Raw genomic sequence first — 12125 nt, 5'->3', positions numbered from 1 at the left:
CTCCAGCTATTCATGGGCCTTAAACATGCAATTTTTTTATATATAGGTGGTAGCAAGGCATGGCATACTTGTCATTCCATGACACTGCACATGGTGCAGTGGCCTCCTAGAGTATGCATATCAAATGCCTGGAGAATTCCGCACAGTTTTGCAGAAGTGTGTAATGTGCACCAATCAATGAGTACTTGGAAATACGATTAAATTTCTGCACATGGCACAATGCATGAAGGAATTTCTGGTCTTTCCCTTGCACCTCTCTTTGAAGAACTTAGATCATGCTTTCCAAATCTTTTCTACCTGAACTACGCAATATTGTTCCCCGGTGAAAGGGTGCAGTAAATTGGTGATGTATGGGAGGATAGTGAATGTTTTGTGCATTATTTGCTACAAAGACTTGTGCACAACAGATCGGACCTCACACAACAGAACACCCACAAAGTCTTTTCCTTTGCTGGCTTCTCCACTCCAGAGCTAATGGAGAAATTCATGGAAATGATGGCAAGGGCAACAATGAAGAGAGGCTGGGAAAGGATTGCTTGAACTTGAAGGAATTCTTCAGCATCCTGCATTCCCTCTGCCTTCCCTGCCCTACATTGCAGACATATACTGAGGGCATATACAGTATATTCCCACTATCCTTCAAGACCTTGCCAATTTCTTGCAGGAAATAAAACAGAATTGTTAAGATGCTGCACCTGGCTTATTTGCTAACTTTCAGATGTGCCACTTGCTCTGTACTTCACTCATACTGGTGCAAATATGTGCTACATAATCGGGAAGATAGTTATCAAAGAGTCTTAGAAATTAAAATACGTCAGTAATTCACAAATAAGCAGTTTCCTTTTAGTCTGTATTTGTTTTTAATTTGAAATATTCACTTTCCAAGCTATGCAGGCTGCATTATTTTGAGGTAAAAAATTCAGATGTGTCCAATCAAGAACTTCAGACTTGTGCCAAAACCTCTGTTTCTTTTCCATAGATACTCCTTGGGAAAACATGCAATAGCGTCATTGGCAGCTGTCTGCTTCTAAGTATTTGTTAAATATTATTGCTTGTGGTTTGGTGAGTAATATATTACAGTAACTATTGTTCGAACTGTTTCTGTATTTACTGGTATTCATGCACTGTTAATATCATGGGTGTAGCTTTTTCATCACTGGGTCCTTGTTACTTAATCTCCAGAGTCATTAACTAATTATTTCTCTGCTGGGATGTTATTATGCTAACATGAGCTGAGTGGAGTTGGCACTCCATCAAAAACAATGACAAAATAAACAGATTATCTGCATTTATTGTTGCTGAGGGATAGACATTTGCCAGAATGATCAGAGGCACCATTTTGCTCTATCGCATTGTAGGCTTTTACAGTTTCCTTGAGAGTGCAGGGTTAATGTCTTAACTTAAAGAATTACAAAGCCACTCTTATAGAGAGTCATGGAGCACTACAGTACAGAAGCAGGCTCCTTGGCCCATCTAGTCACTGCCACACTATTAGTCTACCTAGTCCCATCGACCTGCACCTGCACCATAGTCCTCCACACTCCTCCCATTCATGTACTTAACCAAACTTCTCTTAAGTGTTGAAATCAAACCTGCATCCCCCACTTCTACTGGCAGCTCGTTCCACAGTGGCACCACCTTCTGAATGTAGAAGGTCCCACTCAGGTTCCCCTTAAATATTTCACTTTTCACAGTGAGAGCATCCTGACTGGCTGCATCACTGCCTGGTATGGGAACTCCCTTAATCACAGTACTCTGCAGAGAGTGGTGCAGACAGCCAGTGCATCTGTAGTTGTGAACTTCCCATGATTCAGGACATTTACAAGGACAGGTGTGTACAAGGGGCCTGTAGGATCACTGGGGACGCAAACCATCCCAACCACAATCTATTCCAGTTGCTACCATCCGGGAAGAGGTACCACAGCATAAAACCCAGGACCAACAGGCTCTAGGACAGTTTCTTCCACCAGGCCATCAGACTGATGAACTCATGCTGATTTGAGTGTACTCTATATTACATTGACTGTTCTATTTATTATAAATTACTATGACTGTACATTGCACATTTAGAAGGAGATGTAACGTAAAGATTTTTACCCTTCATCTATGTGAAGGATGTGAAACAATAAAGTCAATTCAATTCAACATCATTCTAGTCTTCCCTCAACATCTGCGGAAAAAGCCTGCTTCAATTAACCCTATATATACCCCACATAATTTTGTATACCTCTATCAAATCTCCCCTTATTCCCTTACATTTCAGGGAATAAAGTCCAAACTAATTCAACATTTCCCTATAACTGAGGCCTTCAAGTCCCAGCAACATCCTTGCAAGGTTTCTCAGCACCCTTCCAATCTGATTGATATAATTCCTGTAGGCAGGTGACTCCAAATTAGGCCTCACCAAGGTCTTACATAACTTCAACATAACATTCTGACTCCTGCGCTCAATATTTTGATTTATGAAGGCCAATGTGCCAAAAGATCTCTTTATGACTGTAACACCACTATCAAACAACTATGGCTCTGCGTTCCCAGATCCCTCTGTTCTACTGTATTCCTCAGTGCCCTTCTGTTCACTGTGTAAGTCCTGCTCAGTTTCATCCTCCCCTGTTTTGTCCTTCCAAAGTGCAACATCTTGCACATGCCTGCATTAAATTCCATCTGCCATTTTACAGCCCATTTTTCTAGCTGGTCCAGATCCTGCTGCAAGCTCTGATAGTCTTCCTTGCTGTCCACTACACCCCCAATCCTGGCGTCATTCACAAGTTTGCTGATTCAGTTTATCACATGAACATCCAGATAACTGATATAGATGACAAACAGTAGTTGTCCCAACAGTGTTCCCTGTGTTACAACACTAGACATAGGCTTCCAGTCAGAGAGACAACCATCCAACACCACTCTCTGGCTTCTCCCACAAAGCCAATGTCAAACTCAATGTACTGCCTCATCCTGAATGCCAAGTGACCAAATCTTCTGGACCAACCGCTATTTGGAACCTTGTCAAAGACCTTGTTAAAGCTTGTGCAGACAATGTCTACTGCCATTTTTACAAGCAACACACATAAAAGTTCTGACGAAGGGTCTCGGCCTGAAACATCAACTGCACCTCTTCCTAGAGATGCTGCCTGGCCTGCTGCGTTCACCAGCAACTTTTCTGTGTGTTGCTTGAATTTCCAGCATCTGCAGAATTCCTGTTGTTTGCCATTTTTACATCAACTTTCCTGGTAACCTCATCAAAATACTCTATAAAATTGCTTAAAGATAATCTACCATGCACAAAGCCATGTTAACCATCCGTAATCAGGCCTTATCTATCAAAATACTGATACATCTGATCCCTTCGAATGCCTTTCGATAACTTACCCACCACTGATGACAGACTCAACAGGCTATAATTTTGTTTCTTACTTCTGGAGCCTTTTTTAAACAATGGAACAACTCTAACTATTTTCCAGTCCTCTGGCACCTCACCAATGACATAGGATGTTTTAAATACCTCTGCTTGGGAAGTTTCTGTACTAGCCTACTGCAAGGTCTGAGGGGACACCATTTCAGGTCTTGGGAATCATTCACTCTAATTTGCACCAAGACTGCAAATAGCACTTCCTCTGTAATCCATATAGGTTCATGATCTCACAATTGTTTTACCTTAGTTCTATAGACTTGTCATCCATCTCCTGAGTAAAAACACATGCAAAAAAATCCATTTAAGATCTCCCCCATCTCCTTTGGCTCCATACCGTAGGTGACCATGCTGATCTCCAAGAGCGCAAACATGAGGAAATCTGTAGATGCTGGAATTTCAAGCAACACACATGAAAGTTGCTGGTGAACGCAGCAGGCCAGGCAGCATCTCTAGGAAGAGGTACAGTCGACGTTTCAGGCTGAGACCCTTCATCAGGACTAACTGAAAGAAGAGCTAGTAAGAGATTTGAAAGTGGGAGGGGGAGGGGGAGATCAGAAATGATAGGAGAAGACAGGAGGGGGAGGGATGGAGCCAAGAGCTGGACAGTTGATTGGCAAAAGGGATATGAGAGGATCATGGGACAGGAGGCCCTGGGAGCAAGAAAAGGGGGAGGGGGAAAGCCCAGAGGATGGGCAAGGGGTGGGCTTTACCCCCTCCCCCTTTTCTTTCTTGCTGGGCCTCCTGTCCAATGATCCTCTCATATCCCTTTTACCAATCAACTGTCCAGCTCTTGGCTCCATCCATCCCCCTCCTGTCTTCTCCTATCATAGAAACATAGAAACATAGAAAATAGGTGCAGGAGTAGGCCATTCGGCCCTTCGAGCCTGCACCGCCATTCAGTTTGATCATGGCTGATCATCCAACTCAGAACCCTGTACCTGCATTCTCTCCATACCCCCGATCCCTTTAGCCACAAGGGCCATACCTAACTCCCTCTTAAATATAATTCCACAGATTCACCACTCTCTGTGTGAAGTTTTTCCTCATCTCGGTCCTAAAAGGTTTCCCCTTTATCCTTAAACTGTGGCTCCTCGTTCTGGACTTCCCCAATATCGGGAATAATCTTCCTGCATCTAGCCTGTCTAATCCCTTTAGAATTTTATACGTTTCAATAAGAATCCCCGCTCAATCTTCTAAATTCCAGCGAGTATAAACCTAGTCGATCCAGTCTTCCATCATATGAAAGTAATGCCCTCCCAGGAATCAATCAGATCATTTCAGATCTCCCACTCCCCCTCCCACTTTCAAATCTCTTACTAGCTCTTCTTTCAGTTAGTCCTGACGAAGGGTCTCGGCCAGAAACGTCGACTGTACCTCGTCCTAGAGATGCTGCCTGGCCTGCTGCGTACACCAGCAACTTTTATGTGTGTTGCTTGATCTTCAAGAGGATCAATTTTGTCCCTTGCTATCCTTTTGCTCTTAACATATCAGTAGAAGCCCTTGAGATTCTCCTTCACCTTGTCTGCTAGATTAATCTCATGCCTTCTTTTAGCCTTCTGATTTCTGTCAAGTGTTCTCTTGCAATTCTGATACTCCCTATGTAGCTCATTTGTTCCTTGCTGCCTGTACCTGCTACACACCTCCTTTTTCTTAATCCAGGTTCAATTATCTCTTGAAAACCAAGAGTCCCTAAATATGTTAGCCTTGCCTTTTATTCTGACAGGAATATACAAACTCTGCACTCTCAAAATTTTATTTTTGAAGGCTTCCCATTTACTAAACCCACCTTTGCCAAGAAAACAACCCATCCCAATCCAGATCCTTTCTGAGGCCAGCAAAGTTGGCTTTTCTCCAATTTAGAATCTCAACCTGAGGACATGACCTATTCTTCTCCATAATTATCTTGAAATTATGATCGTGAGATCAAAAGTGTTCCCCTACACACACATCTGTCACCTGCCTTGTATCATTCCCTAATAGGAGATCCAGTATTGCCAGCTCTCTAGTTGGGATCTCTATATATTGATTAAGGAAATTTTCCCAAAAAACATTTAACAAGCTCTCTCCCATTAAGCCTTTCTACAGTATGGGAATCCCTGTCAATATGTGGAAAGTTAAAATCATCTGTATCACTCCCTTATTTTACATATACAAGAGAAATTCTGCAGATGCTGGGAATCTAAAGCAACACAAACAAAATTCTGGAGCAAATCAGCAGGTCAGGCAGCATCTATGGAAATGAATAAACAGTTGACATTTTGGGCTGAATTTCTTCCGCAGGACTGGAAAGGAAGGGGAAAGATGCCAGAATAGAAAGGTGGTGGGAATGGAAGGAGGACTAGCTAGAAGGTGAAAGGTGAAGCCAGGTGGGTAGGAAAGATAAAGGGCTGGAGAGGAAGGAATCTGATAGAAGAGGAGAGTGGATCATAGGGGAAAGGGAAGGAGGAGGGGACCCAGGAGAAATGATATGCAGGTGAGAAGAGGTAAGAAGCCACAGTGGGGAATACAAGAAGAGGGGAGGGGAAAGGGGAGGGAAAAATATTTTACTGGAAGGAGAAATCAATATTCGTGCCATCAGGGTGGAGACTAACCAGATAAGGCATTGCTCTTCCACCCTGAGGATGGCCTCATCGTGGCACACGATGAGGCCATGGACTGATATATTGGAACGGATATGAGAATTGGAATTAAGATGTTTGGCCACCAGGAAATTCCACTTTTGGCAGATGGAGCGGAGATGCTCAAGAAACCTGTCCCCCAATTTACTACGGGTCTCATCAATGTAGAGGAGGCTGCATCGAGTGAACTGGACACAATAGACAACCCCATCAGATTTGCAGGTGAAGTTTTGCCTCACCTGGAAGGACTGTTTGTGGCCCCAAATGAAGGTGCTAGAAGTGTAACACATTGGCCACTTGTGGGAGGGAGCTTAGTGGAGAAGGACAAATGGACAAGGAATCACAGAGGGAGCAATCCCTGTGGAAAGCAAAGAGAGGAGGGGAGGTAAAGATATATTTGGTGATAGGAGCCCTTTGGAGATGGCGGAAGCTGTGGAGAATGATGTGTTGGATGCAGAGGTTTGTGGAGAAAGATGTGCTGTCTGCTATCTCTCTACAAATTTACTCCTGTAAATCCCATTAACTATTTGGTGGTCTATAAGGTAATCTCATTAATGTGGTCATCCTTTCTTATTCCTCGATTCCACTCATATAGCCTGAGTAGATGAGCCCTCCAGTTTGCCCTGTCTGAGCACTGCCATAACATTTCCTCAGACTAGTAATGCCACCCCTCCCCATTTAATCGCTCCTGGTTGATCAACAAAGCCCCAGATCATTGGGCAGTCACTCCTGCCCCTCCTGCAACCGAGTCTCACTAATGGGTACAATGTTATAATTTCACATGCTGATCAATGCTCTCGAGTCATTTGCCTTTACCACAATGCTCCCTCCTTTGAAATAGACACAGCTCAGAACAGTATTCCCACCATTCTTAACCTTTCCATTCTTGTCTTTGTATGTAGGTTTAACAATATTTTCCCCACACCACCCCACTATCTGCCCTGGCACTCTGTTTCCCATCCCCCTGCAATTCTAGTTTAAACCCTGCTGCCCACTGCCCCCCAGAGCAGCACAAACAAGCCTTCCCTTAAGGATATTAGTGCCCCTTCAGGTCAGATGCACAATGTTAAATCTGCACAAGTCCCTCTTTCCATGAATTATCTTCTACTTACATTAGAGATTGGAGCACAAGGATACCAAACATGTGCTCTTTCACAGATGAATATGTGGAAGTCACAATCTAGCTCTAAAAATTTTTCTTTGGCCCATGCTCTAAATGACTGAGTGAGAATAAAATTTAGACTGAGTGCTAATTTTTATTAGATGCTCCCCTCATTTGGACTTTATATAAATGGATGGTTATAAGATTAGCAAGTAAGTTTAAGCTTTTTAGGCATATTTGAGAAATGAAGAACAATGTAAGTGGCTGGCATATCGTTTACAGATTCCAATTGACATGAAACCTAGTTCTGCTATGAGTTCAGGGAAAGTTTAGTCCAATTCACCTCCCTGTTTATCTATCACGGTTCTTTTTATTGAAACCTTCTGAAATTATTACTGAACATTTTCCATCACCACAGCGGGGATCTGCTTGTTAACAAGGCTTTCAGGCTGTAAAACCAGCTGAACAAAACACTTTCCTGGCCTAGCCATATGTCTAAAGTGTCAAAAACATATAATATTCTTGAACAATCTTACATTAAAACTGCCAGAACAGTTAAGGACTATCAAAAGCTAATCATTGTTAATGATACTAAAATAATAAAATCAAACATTTCTGAAACATACAGTATAAAGACATTTATGTACAGTTAAAATTATTTAAACATACTCAAACAATTTGAAAGTCTGAATGAACTATCACTTACCTCAGTTGCCTCTTGCTTCTGTTTCTCTCTACTGAAAGCAACAGAGACATTTCCAAGGCAAGTTTCAGCATGGTAAGACATGTTTCTGCAGAGTTTCCCACTGCAAGATGTGTTTCTTGCTGCACCTTTGCGCTCTCTTGTTGGACTGTGATTCCAGCTATGAAGCACAGCCTGGAAAACTCCTCTGAACAGTAAGGGCTGCTTGGAACTTCAGATGGAAGCGCAAAGGCTGTTTTTGGATACATGGGGTCATGTTGGCAAATGCTAGGAGATTTGTCAAGAATTTTCCCGCAAAATCCAGGCCACAGTCCCTACATCTCAGCTGGTACAGATTCACCTTGGCGTTTATCATCAGTGGAACCCAGTTTCTGACAAAATGCCTGCTGCAACTGCAGTAGGTTGCAAGGCTTTGCTGAAGACATGGCAGAGAACAAGGGAAAAGCTGATGAGATCTGTCACTGCAGTTGGGCAATGTAAATATCTGTTCAAGAATCCTCCAGGAATCTTTGTGAAAAAGGAAACAAAAATGAAAATTATATTGCTAACAAATGAATTCAGTCTGAGAGTTGTTATGATGATACAAACATTATGAACTTGTCCTTGTGGGATTTTAGAAGCACAAATATGATAAAAATAAAAATTGTGCATGGGTGGAACATTATTTCCCTCTTGCGACAGTTATAGCCTGATTGCTTCAGTCCTAAAAATAACACACCATAGTCCAGGCAATCTAGACTTTAATAGGTGCACTCAGCTATGGACTCTCTAACACAAATTTCAATAAAGGGCATTGCACTTCACCTCTGACTAACGTGAAGCACCCAGGAGAGTGGCCAAAGAGAAGGAGGGTAGTGGGGAGAACATTTGAGGTTGTAGGCGAAGACAGGCCCAAGTGCTCAGAGTTCTGAGTAAGACTGGTAAACTAGATGAGAATCTGTAGGGAGGGTGTGGAGTTAGGTAAGTGCCTTTGGGGGTGGTAAATAAGTGGCTGGGGACTGAGACAGGAGAGAAGTCAGGAATATTGCCGGGGGGATCATTTTGAGGAGACTTACCCTGTAAAAATTAAACCTCTGTCCTGGGACTCTGGTTGCCTGAATTCAGGCATGCAGGGTTCTAGGTGAGGGAAAGTTTAGATATTTATTGGTCAGTTGATGGAAAGGTGTGTTGGAGGGAGATTGGTTGGTTGGGAAAATTTGCTTATGCCACTTGGACTTGAGGGTAGGTGCTTGAGGAATTCCTGGGCGACGAGAGATTGATATTATGAAGATGAGGACAAAAATATACAGGCCTATATTAATGAGTCCCAGTTCCTTACTAGTTGCCTAAGGAGTGTCTGACGACTAATCATTGTTCAGACAATTTGGATTAGTCCCTCTTGCAATGCTCTGAAAGGAATTTTGCACAGTTAACAAATTAATTTGATATGTTTGACCCAGAAATCAGGTGTGTAAACAGAAAGTGATCAGCTAAATTTTCAGAGCACCTCAAAATAACCCAGGAATGGCCATTATCATGGCACTCCTGTTTAAACATGTTTGTGGTCACAGGGCGTTGAAGTAAACAACACTAGCAATCTCATTTGTTGATCAACTGACTAAATATGACTAAGATCCACTTAGAGGATTCTATCTAGATAATTGCTGCAAAGAAACATATATAAACATGAGAAACTCTGCAGACACTGGAAATCCAAAGCAACAGACACACACAAAGTGCTGGAAAAACTCAGCAGGCCAGGCAACATCTATGGAAATGAATAAACAGTTGACATTTTAGGCTGAGATGCTTCTTTAGGATGGAGGACCTACTGTGTTCCTCCAGAATTTTGTGTGTGTTGCAATTAAACATATTGTTACAATATCTTATTACCATGACCTTTGGTTGTCGGCTAATTCAATATGTCAGAGAAGCTATAAGAGGCGGTTCCATGGATTTTTTTATAATGCTTTCCTGCTGAGGTTTAACAGGATTGAATGGAGAGATGTTGGCATGGAGCTATTTGTTTTGAACTTGAATCCTCCTTGATGGAACCATTGTCTATAATTTAATTAGTAAACCAGTAACTCTCACAAAACAAATGCTCAAGGCTCGAGAGACTCCAGTCAGGACTAGGAGCTTTTGCTTTGTAAAAGCTCAAGAAGTTGGTGCTTATTATACACCAGGGGAACATAGGATCTGATTATAGATGTTAGCTGATGCATATGGCATTTATTTGCTCTCTACTTGCACACAGGAATATTTTCCATAGAATTAATAATTTGCTTTATAAAATATTGGTACTCAGCATGAATGTGCATATTTTCATTCTTCATATTGTTCTCAATTTTTATGGTATTTGCAATAGAATCAGGAACCAAGATCGACAGTAGTGCTTTGACAATCTAAATCAGACACCCAGGGCAGACTTACTCATTCCAGGATTCTTCTATGTGCTCGTGTACTCCTCCCACAGGAGCCAAGTAGTCAAATGTATGTATTAGCTTGATAAAATATGTATTTGACCATATATAATAGTTGTGTCAAATATATGTGAATGTATACCTAAATATGTAGTGGCTGCAGGAAATATATATGTCAATATATTTTTTCTGAGAAGTCAATAAAAATACCACAGAATTTTTTTTTATTCAACTTGAACTGTTGCCAAAGCACTTCTGTGTGGGTAGAAGTTGCACTTTGCACTATCAGATATAATCATGATGAAATCTGGATTGATATTCATCTAAACTAGCAAGTTCCTGTTTAAGAGAATTCTAATAGTCTTTTCATACGTCAAGAATGAAGCCTGAAACATTTATACTAGTCTTTGCATAAGGATGCGGACAAAATGGTGGTCAACTAGTCAAGCGAATGATGTCTTCAGATGATAAACAGAGCTACTTACTGCTAAATGATGTGAGAACTGAAAGAACCCTGTGAAAGAAGACAACTTCCACCTTTAAAATAGTGAAAAATAGATGATGCTTTTTCACATTGCTTCTCATTTCAGTTTTTAAAGTCACAGTTGAAGTCATCAAATATAGAATCTATACCTTCATAAGATGATATTACACATATGGAGGGTGGTATTTTAAAGAAGGATGGAGCTCTACTAATACTTATATGCAATTTTTGTTTACTTTGGTAGGGTAAAAAAAGGAGTAGGTGTGATATGTGCAAGTGGTGCATGGCTGCAGTGAGGTAGGAAACAGTCTTTGCATTATCACTTTTGGATCAAATGCACTCAGACAAAAACAATAACTGTATTTTTCTTATGATGTTAAAGTATTCTAATAATGTGGAATTGCATCCAGTTTTTATTAAAGACCATAAGACCATTTTGATATGTGTCAATTCCAACTCATAAATATGACTGCATGGGAAAATAAAAAGTCACAATTACATCGTCACGCAAGTTGTGACTTAAGCACATCATTGTGACAAATTTTTGTATTCCAGCTGACATGCTCTTTGCCAAACTTGCGGACAAATGGTTGGATGATGCACAAGGTTTTCTAGTGAATTTCACTAGAATCCATTTTCGATATGCACATAAAAATTCATTAAGATAAATCTTGGAGCTTCATATGTTAAAATATATTTTTAGCAAATTCTGGAAGTGTATTCAGTTTTTTGGTTCAAATCACCAGGGATTCTATTTAGCCTGGGCTTTATTTCTGTGCACAATAAAGCATAGTAGAGGATAAATACATCAAAAGATCTTGGAGAATGTAAGAATGCACCTCAAAATGTTGCATATTGTAGATGATTAAGATACACATGGTTTGAAAATCAGTCTTCACTTTCATGTCAAAGTAGCCTTTCCGATATCTTCTGGTTTGGAGATGGCTTTCATTTTGACAACAGCAGATTACCAAGAATAAACTAGCTAGTGGCATGAGTAAACAACTAATCTCACATCCTTCACGAATTATTTTTCTCAAGCACAAAATGCTTTGTTTTCAGCTACTTCAGAAAACATTCTGTGTTCAGAATTGGTTATTAAGACATTTTTTGAAGAACACTCGTGAAATTTTAATAAAACCAAAATAAAATCCTTATGAAACATACAGAACTGCAATGCCATAATTAATTTGATATTTTAGAGTAGATATCGTACTACGTTTCAGTTTGGTTGTTTCCGTCAAAGATAAACACAAAAGCAGCTGAATGATGTCAGTAGTTAATCATGTTTCAACAGGAAATACAAACCCAAGCCCAAAAATGGACAGTATCAAGCCAAGTAAAATGTTTATCAAAGGCTGATAAATAACTTTTTAATACGCCATTTATTTAGAGGGTTATTGC

At 40.7% G+C, this 12125-nt stretch overlaps 1 long non-coding RNA gene across 2 annotated transcripts in view; it reads right to left on the bottom strand.

The window, feature by feature from the left end:
• LOC140186154 (uncharacterized) overlaps window positions 1-8383 on the bottom strand; it is a 56553-nt gene extending 48170 nt beyond the window's left edge. For both annotated transcript variants that reach the window (XR_011882796.1, XR_011882797.1), the window contains exon 1: window positions 7839-8383. This is a non-coding gene — a long non-coding RNA (uncharacterized lncRNA). The remainder of the gene's footprint in view (window positions 1-7838) is intronic.
• Window positions 8384-12125: the final 3742 nt, after the last annotated feature.

Source organism: Mobula birostris, chromosome 2 (assembly GCF_030028105.1).
Source record: "Mobula birostris isolate sMobBir1 chromosome 2, sMobBir1.hap1, whole genome shotgun sequence".
Classification (NCBI taxonomy): Eukaryota; Metazoa; Chordata; class Chondrichthyes; order Myliobatiformes; family Myliobatidae; genus Mobula; species Mobula birostris.
This window is presented reverse-complemented; position numbering and strand designations above follow the sequence as displayed.